Source organism: Battus philenor, unplaced genomic scaffold (assembly GCF_028537555.1).
Source record: "Battus philenor isolate CCGP_79_NKW_IND1 unplaced genomic scaffold, ilBatPhil1.0.hap1 SCAF_28, whole genome shotgun sequence".
Lineage (NCBI taxonomy): Eukaryota > Metazoa > Arthropoda > Insecta > Lepidoptera > Papilionidae > Battus > Battus philenor.
In genome coordinates, this window is record NW_027181691.1 from 7,839,153 (window position 1) to 7,848,189 (window position 9,037).

Genomic DNA, 9,037 nt, shown 5'->3' on the forward strand with positions numbered 1-9,037 from the left:
GCAATATATTATTTCCTATATCATTAAGTACATTGTAACATTTTTATTGTCAAAAACAATAATAGTTTTTTATTTACTTTTTTGATATATTTAAAAGGCTTTATGTTAAGTAAATGTTACTTAAATTAAGATTATGTTTATACAACATATAACAAAGCTAATATTGCATTACAATATATGTGAATGTCAATTTATCTTGCTATGCAGTTCAAACTAAGCAAGATAAACAGTACATATTAAATTTTGATATGTTGTTTTAGAACGATGTATTGTTAAGCGATTTGATTTGTTAAATAAAACAGCCAATAACATGGAATTATCCAAATTTATATCTTTATCAGTTCAGCCCTAGGACTTCCACTGCTGGAGATAGGCCTACTTTAGATTTTAATTAGGAACAGTAGAAAGTGGCCTGCGTCTAAAGTCAGTTGACGATCTTAAGAAGGTCGTCTGTCCGGGTCCAGTCTGGACCGGGTCAGGGCAGGTCTGTAGCCCCACTTTAGAATTCAAGGTCCAATATCGATTGCTACCATTCATTTAAATTCACTTATATGGTCACAATATTATACATACACTTCGTATGATTTTATAGCCAAAAGTCGCTTAACAATACTTCACATCAATTTTGTCTAAGAAATCCATACTAAATATATAATAATGTTTAGATTTTGTAAGTTAATTTATTATTAAAATAATATCATTGTCCAAAAATGGTGGACAATTAAAAGTACTTTATATTAAAACAATATCTTTTATAAAACTGATTTGTGTATGCGCTTTAATAATTTATTAAAAATTTTCGTTTGTAATCTTTTATCTGTTTATTTATAACATTCCTCCTATAATATTTCATTAAATTTCAGTTTATTATAAAAGTACAACGTTACAGTACTAATAAATGTTTGATAACATCTCCCTTGTAATAATACCTTCAAAGTATCAAGCAATATTTAAAGCCAGTATTTGTTGCGGCCGAAAAGTCGTCAATTGGCGACAAAGAGCCGGCAGACGTATAGTGGGTAAGCACCTCACTAAGTGGACTGACGAACACTCTCGGACTTAATTCGCAAGAGATCGCTGAATGCGGACAGGGCAAGACTGGTCATCACGGAGACATTTGGGGAAGGCAGTGGGCGTTCGGCTGAGAAGAAGAAGAATAAAAGCCAGTAGACGCGGCGTAGCCACAAACATAGGTACATAGTTATGGTCTCGAGAAGTTCCAGCAAGGATATGGACAGCATGAGACCGTTAATCAGCATGTAATCGTTACCATCTTTGTGGGAAGCCTTTGCCTTGCAGAGGGCTATCTGATGATGACAACCATGAACTATCTGATGTTTGTTGTTTATTCATGAAAATACTACCATCACTAATAATGTAAAAGGTTTATCGAACAACTAATTAAAATCTTACAACAATGCAAATAATTATTAAATGTAAATACAGTTTGTGAATGAATTTATCTAACCAGCATTATAAAGATATAGTGAAAATTATCACATAAAACCGACTGATTATGCTCTTATCAGACCAGTAACAAGCGTTAAATAAATCGGACGGGACACAATGTCGACGTCGACCCCATTAACATGAAATTTAAAATTCAAATGAATACGTACATGATAAAATTATGCGTGTATTGACGTGAACAATTGTGATGCTTTATAAACATTATATAAAGGTATATTTCAACACCCTGATTTATTTATTACATGTATTTATATATCAAATAACAGATGGATACAAGATCTTGTCGAAAGAAGCTCGATACAAGTTGTTTCGTATTGAAATACCCACAATATCTCCGAAATAAACTCGGGATTATAACTAATTCCTGATTCGTGAATATGAGATCGAATAGTATAATGTAAAAGGGCTCACACTAACTATATATAGGACATCACTAAAAATAATAACTCGCAAACATACTTTTTGATTTAAGTAGGAGTCATTTACTTAAGTAACCAATCACTACCTCTTCGATCGGAAATATAAAGGTATGTATAATATAAAAACTATCATTATCTTATCGCTCTATATAAAGGTTGCTTTCAGAACGTGTTGCGAAATATTCTTTGCGTCATTTTATTTGATGGATGACCACACAACCTTTCTATACAGGTTCATGGTTATGTCATAATACCCTAATATAACTTAGTTATATTGATAATATTCTTATAAAATTATTCTTAGAAATATATTCCGTTATATAATTATTCAGTAATATTGAACACTCATCTTGAATATACTATATAAGTCTTAATAGGCTTTAATTAATAAATAATTTGTAGACAAGTGTTTACGGTATTACAATAAGCTGATGAGTAAATTCTTTGAATTATATTGAATTAAATTTAAGAATACTCGGAATTTCGCGGCGAAAAAAAACCTACTTCACCGACGTAGCTCGAAGAATTGCTCTTCTGAAATGGCAGTACACGGAGCACATCCGACAACTGATGGCCGTTGGGACCAAAAGGCTCTAGAGTGACGACGGTAGCCAGAAGACGCGATGTGGGCAGGCCTATATTAGGTGGACCAATAACTTAATTAGCGATAAATCGCTGAATGCGGACTGCGCAAGACCGGCGTGGCTATCTTTAAGGGAGTCTTGTGCCTTGCAATAGGCCATCAACTAAAAAAGAATAAGAAGAAATTTAAGAAATATATCAAACAAAAACGTATGTAATAGTTGCTTTTAAATTACATTGTAAATGATTTTTTAGTAAAAATAAAGCTTGAGAATGAATTGCTCTGCTACGAATAAGATATTAATATATTGACTAAAAAAATGAACACGTTTAAATTAGTCGCGAACTATCCTCAGATCAAGGTGCGTTTGGAATTCTCAATTTGATTCTAGTTTCTGTCAAATTTTTCTATTTTGGCATTCTCACATGACGTACACAAGAGGTTATTTTGAATGTGTGTGTAGATAATAATATGAATAAAAGTTTAAATGACACAAAGTAATTTAAAACTAAACAATATTATACTAATTAAACTTCATTGAATAGGTTTTATGTATACAATACAAGTACAATAGATATAATGAATACAGTACAATTGTATTTACATGTATGTACAATAAACAACTATAAAATTAAATAAAGTTTGAGTGTCTATAATATTAAAATCACCGCTTTTTACTACATATGAACATAAATATGGTGCATATATTAAAAATATTTTTTTTCTTTGTCTGTGTGTTTGTTCCGGCTGCTAATCTCTGAAACGGCTAGCCCGAATTTGACGGGACTTATACTGGTAACTTAAGCTACTTCTATTTTAGAATAATTTTTAAATAAAAAAATGTTAATGTTAAATTCCAAGAAGACGAAGTCTCGAGCACTAGTAATAAATAAAATACAAGACATTACAATACAAATGTTCCCGTAATATCTACACCAGTTTAGATCTGGGTCGTAGATATTAACGCCTACCTAGTTTAAAAGCTATGCTTATCAAAAAGAAAACCACAAAAGCACTTAATAAAAAATAAAGATGGGTTTGTCTGTTTTCCAATCTTCGTCTTCTTTTTCAGCCGACGGATGCCCACTGAAAGGCATATGACCAGTCCTGCGCTGTCCGTATAAAGTAACGTCCCGCGACATCAACTATGTCTTCGATCCTCCTAGCTAGAGACCCACCCACCCCGCGTCTACCGGCTTATGGTTACTATCAGTAAACTTTCAGCCCCAACGGTCATCGACAGCGATGGGACCTTTTTGCGGATCTCCTCATTTTTAATTCGATCTCGTAAACTCCGATCATAGCCCTCTCCATTGCTCTGACGTTAAGCTAAATAAGAATAATAATTTCGTTATAAATACTTCATTAGCTACTTATTTTTATAATTGGCATAGACATTAGACGGTCATCAAAACGCTAGATTCAGGCCCCTTCCTACCGGTTTTTTTTTTTTTGGTAATCAATGGAAGATTTATCCAGTACGATTTTATTTTCTGGTATATATTGCTATTTAGTATAATGCATCATATAATTATAACAAACAAAAACATTCTTCTGTTCTTGAAGCAGCTCCTGACTGGACACTTATAATGTCCACGTATGAAAAACCATATCCAGAAGGATAGTTCGGTGACGTATTCTAGACCGGGCTTATTCATATTATCAAAAATAATCGGCTCGCTTCGGCAGTGAGGGCCATAAATATAATTAATTTACCTATTTTCAGTACACATACGTAGTAATTATTTACTTGCGAAATTCATAAGAAATTACAATGACATTTGTACATAAATTCTCTGTAGCAATAGATCAAATGCCAACCACGAAGCATTTAACGATTAAAAAATAAATTATTAAAAACTCATGGCGGTCACCGCTTATTTTCATCATTTCATACACTAGATTTAAAACTGGACGACAATAAATGACTTAAAAATGTATTCATCAATTAATGGAGTACATATAGTATAGTAATATTTTCACATCAGAAAACATTGCATAATGCTGACGCAAGCCGCTACTGCAGCGGTAAGTCTGTATAATGAGATTGTTGTGCAGGCTTAATACCCTTAAACCCTCTGGCTTCTAATGTAACATTGTTTACTAAATATACGTATAACAGATCGTAAATATACAATATGATATTTTTACATATTTTTGTAGTATATTCAGGTAAAATATTTTACTTTACATTTTGTTATTATTATAATTAATATTTACAATACTTGATAGAAGCACTAGATACCACTCATGTTTATATTTGTACTAACCACAAGAATGAAAAAAGACATATAAATTAAAATTCGTCACTCGTTACATTAATTCAGTAATACTTATAACAATCGCGGGGGTAACCATCTTATAATACGAGGTATCTCTTCACGAATATTTTCTAATACAGTGGTCTATCAACAAGTAATTTATGAGATCAGATAAGCAATATTTTAAAGAACAGACTGATGACCACGAGCCCGTAGACGAGGCGTGGTCAAAGGCTAAGTGGACCAACGAGATATTTAATTTCACGGAAGTAGATACTGGCAGCGCAGGACCGGTCATCGTGACGATCTTTGGCGGAGGCCTTTACCTTGCAGTGGGCGTCCATCGGCTGAAAAAAAGAAAAAGAAAACATAGACTTAATCAATATTATGACTATTGGAAAAAGAATCAATTATATGAAAAGTAAAAAATACACAAGTGCCTGTAAGATCTGAAATGCCGAAAAATAACGTGCGATATATTACGAAGAACTTTTACGTTCATTCTCGTTACCCTATACACTAATACACGTATAGTATTATATAGTCTGGCCTTTTTGCGAACATCTTTCTTCAACTGGCGAAATGAAGGTAGTTTTTATTTTTAGTTCGCTGAACACTCAGAAGATCATTTCTTTTTAAGCTGCAAAAGCTTACACTACCTCTTACTTGCTGCGTTGACGTCAACAGATATAATATACACCTTTACTTAGTAAGATTTTTCACGCCTGCGACGGCTGGGGATACATGAAAACGTTCCCGGAGCCATGCCATATAGCGATGATTAAGGAACATCGTAGCGCAAGAGTGGTTATGCAAAGGAATTTCGGTCACATTAAACAAGGACAACTGATACGAACAAAATTGAACCTAGATCTTCTTGAAACCCATGTCAAAGCCATTACCCATAGAGGATTGTTTTCGTGACCTACAAGCAATATCTTACAACGGTAAAAAGTATTAAAAATAATTATTAACTAATATGAAACTGGTCTAAAATCGTCGCTTTCCAAAAGTAGTGCAATTAAACATTGAGTCTAAAAATAATATATTTATAATTATACATATACCGTCACTTAAGAAAGCTTTATATTACAGGCCACTACGACCACAATACATTTTGTTTATGATGATTATCATTGCACGTTCGAATTCAAATTCTAAAGTTCGCGGTTTACGATTCCGATTTCGCGGATTTGAATTCCCACGATTTTATACCGTCAGTGATACGTGGATTGCATGTGTATCCATTTTTAAGGAACAAATACATGCACGGATGGTAGTGGCCTGCTTATAGTGTGTACCGGTAATTTCGTCTTTAAAAAGATAGAAATACGTACTCGAGTGATAATTAACTGACTAAACGCTAAAAGATATTTCTTATTTTTTATTTCTAATACAAATAAACTGAAAGAGAAATGTCTATTGTACTACGACGCAACACTGAAGCGTATTTCGTTCGATGAAACTTACTTTTCTGCTTGAAAATACTGCCATCTATGATTGTTGTTGAAATTTACGTAACGTTACGTACGTTAACAATAATGCTACACTGATATAATTATTTTTACATCATTAATTATGTGAAATTGTCCAAAAATTTATGTAATCTAAATTTAATTATTAACATTAAATCATGCAATGAGATCCGCAGTTAATTTTTCGTAGATTATCCTTCATGCTATACTATTATTAAAATAAAATAGTAAGTAGTGTACGGGAAAAATAATATTATATTTATATAAATAGTACAAGTAGATTTGTTAATATAAATATTATGATATATTTATATATAATTATATTAAGTAGTAGCCATTATTATTTTTACATAAAGTGCTTTCCTGTGATTATTTTACCTCTCAAATTGATACTTTTTCATTTTATTTTCGTCTTTAATTATATTACAAGTTAATATATGATAATGAAACAAGTTAACTGGTCGAGAATGCCTCCGGTTTTAAGTTCGCCGTAAGGCATAAAATATATGAAAAGTGTTTTTACATAAATAAATATTTTTTTAAAAAACAAAACATCTGTACTTCCAAAACTTATAAAGAATTAAACTGTTTTTATGTGATTAGTTTTAAGGATACATAGTGGCAGAAAATAGCATATTTATAAAGAAAAATACATAATACGGCACTAGCTACAATATGCAATTCAAAATAAGAATAGAAAAACTTTAAATAGGAGTATAAAGAATAGGTATTTTTGACAAAAACAACGGAAATTTCATATTGCATTGTGTTTGCACGCGTGATAGATGTTCTTAGAGTTTTTTTTTTTACGAATACAAGATATGTTTCGATTGATACAGTCTTGTTCTTTAATATAATTCCCGACAATGTTGTGTAGGTTGGTTATATTATTACTTATCAAGTTAAATAGGTCACAAACGAAGACTTGACTGTTATATTAGAAAATCTAGTATCAAAACACATTGTTATGAGGTAGTTAATACTTCGTCGTTTCTGCCCAAAGACAACAACTATAAGGCATAGACCTCCCCCAATTATATCTATGGGGTGATATACCATAATCGCCACGTTTGGCAGGCGGGTTGCCGATCGGAGTGTGGTACTATGGTACGCAAAGGACGCTGATACCCAACCTCTGAAAACTTGTTTGTGAGCAGAGGCAATCCTATATAATTAATTAACAAAGTGTAAATTATACAAGATTGTATTCTAGGAATCGAACTCGTGGACTACGATCGCTAGTATCAATCCTCTACCACTGGGCTACCACTTCTCGTTGATACTTACCATCAGACAATTTACAATTTTGTCACTTGGCATTCGTTTTACATATTAAAGCGCAAAAATGAATTCTACTGTATGATAGTTTGCCAAAGTAATTAAACTGTAGGTATACGCAAATAGAATATGTTCCTACCCCAAACGATATATTCCCCAGAAATTACGCAATCTGATTATTATTTGTTCCTTTCGATAGCCTGTTGTCCGATGAGCAATGTTTTTGTTATGAAGACATCAAAATGGCTTGGTTTGTAGATAGCTTCTAAAGATGAACATCATCATCGTAATGATATTTGAGCTCTGTCAGAAAGTTGCGAAAAAATATATATATAGCAACGATGAGCTTTTAATAATACATTATTTACCAGTATTTACGTATTTCTACACAATTGTATTTCATTTTTTTTAAATAAACATATTGAGAAATTGTTTTTACACCTAACACGACAATTTATTTGAAGGATACTTATGATACACATAATTCTCAAATGTATTTGCATATCTATACGGTTTGAACATTGTACATATGTGCTTATAAAGTATTCTAAAAGTAAAGTTTTAAGCATAAAAATCACAACCAGTAGTCATTTTCAAGAACTCTTTGGGTGTCTAAAGTTGTAAGCCAGGTGTATCTTCTTATGAACGACCATTTTCCTATTTCAATGTTGTTTATTGGTATTTTTCATACGGCTATTTTTAACATACGTGTCCTGGGGATGTTCCAAAATAATCAATATAGTATAATAATAGTTATTTAATGTTTTTTGTCTGATGTAATTTTACATTACATTTAAATCAAATAAAACTAAAATCGTATTGTATTCTAAGTCTAGTTTAATTATTACCTACTACTTTATTTCTAAATTTGTCACTACCTATTTTAAAAAATATAGTTAAGAACTATTCATTAGACCTATGATTATTTCTCCGTTAATTCATTTCTTTCTCTTCCTCTCTTACTTTCTTTCTTTCCGAGGCAAGCGCGATTCAAATCAGTTTGATTTTTTTACGTTTTATGTTTTTATAAATATGTTTTGTACAAGCTAACTACCCCTTATTTATACTTCTACTGTTTCCATATTATGGTTGTCTGTAAGAGATGGCGTCGTATTATAAAACCGCCCGTTGTACTTTTTGTTTATTATTATGAAACTATTTAAATGTATTGTAGCGTGTACAATAAAGAATATTAAAACAGCAAAATAAACAATAACAAATATCATTAAGAATTCATAATCATAATCGCCAGTAAAAGCTACTAATACATACGACAATCCATGCACTTGCATTTTCTGGAAGCAATATTTCCGTCGAGTTCGGCACGCGATCGAGTTATGTATACGCACGATCTTTCCGCGATGTTCAATTGTTTTTCCTATCGACATTTGCACAGCGTGTAAACATAAAAATTAAACAAAACTTTAAAAAAAAATTACAGCTTTTCGACTATAAAATATATATGATTCCAAACCGTTTATATATTATGTACATAAAAAATGAATCGCCTAATTTGTTGCTAAGCTAACTAAGAGACGATGCGATAAATTC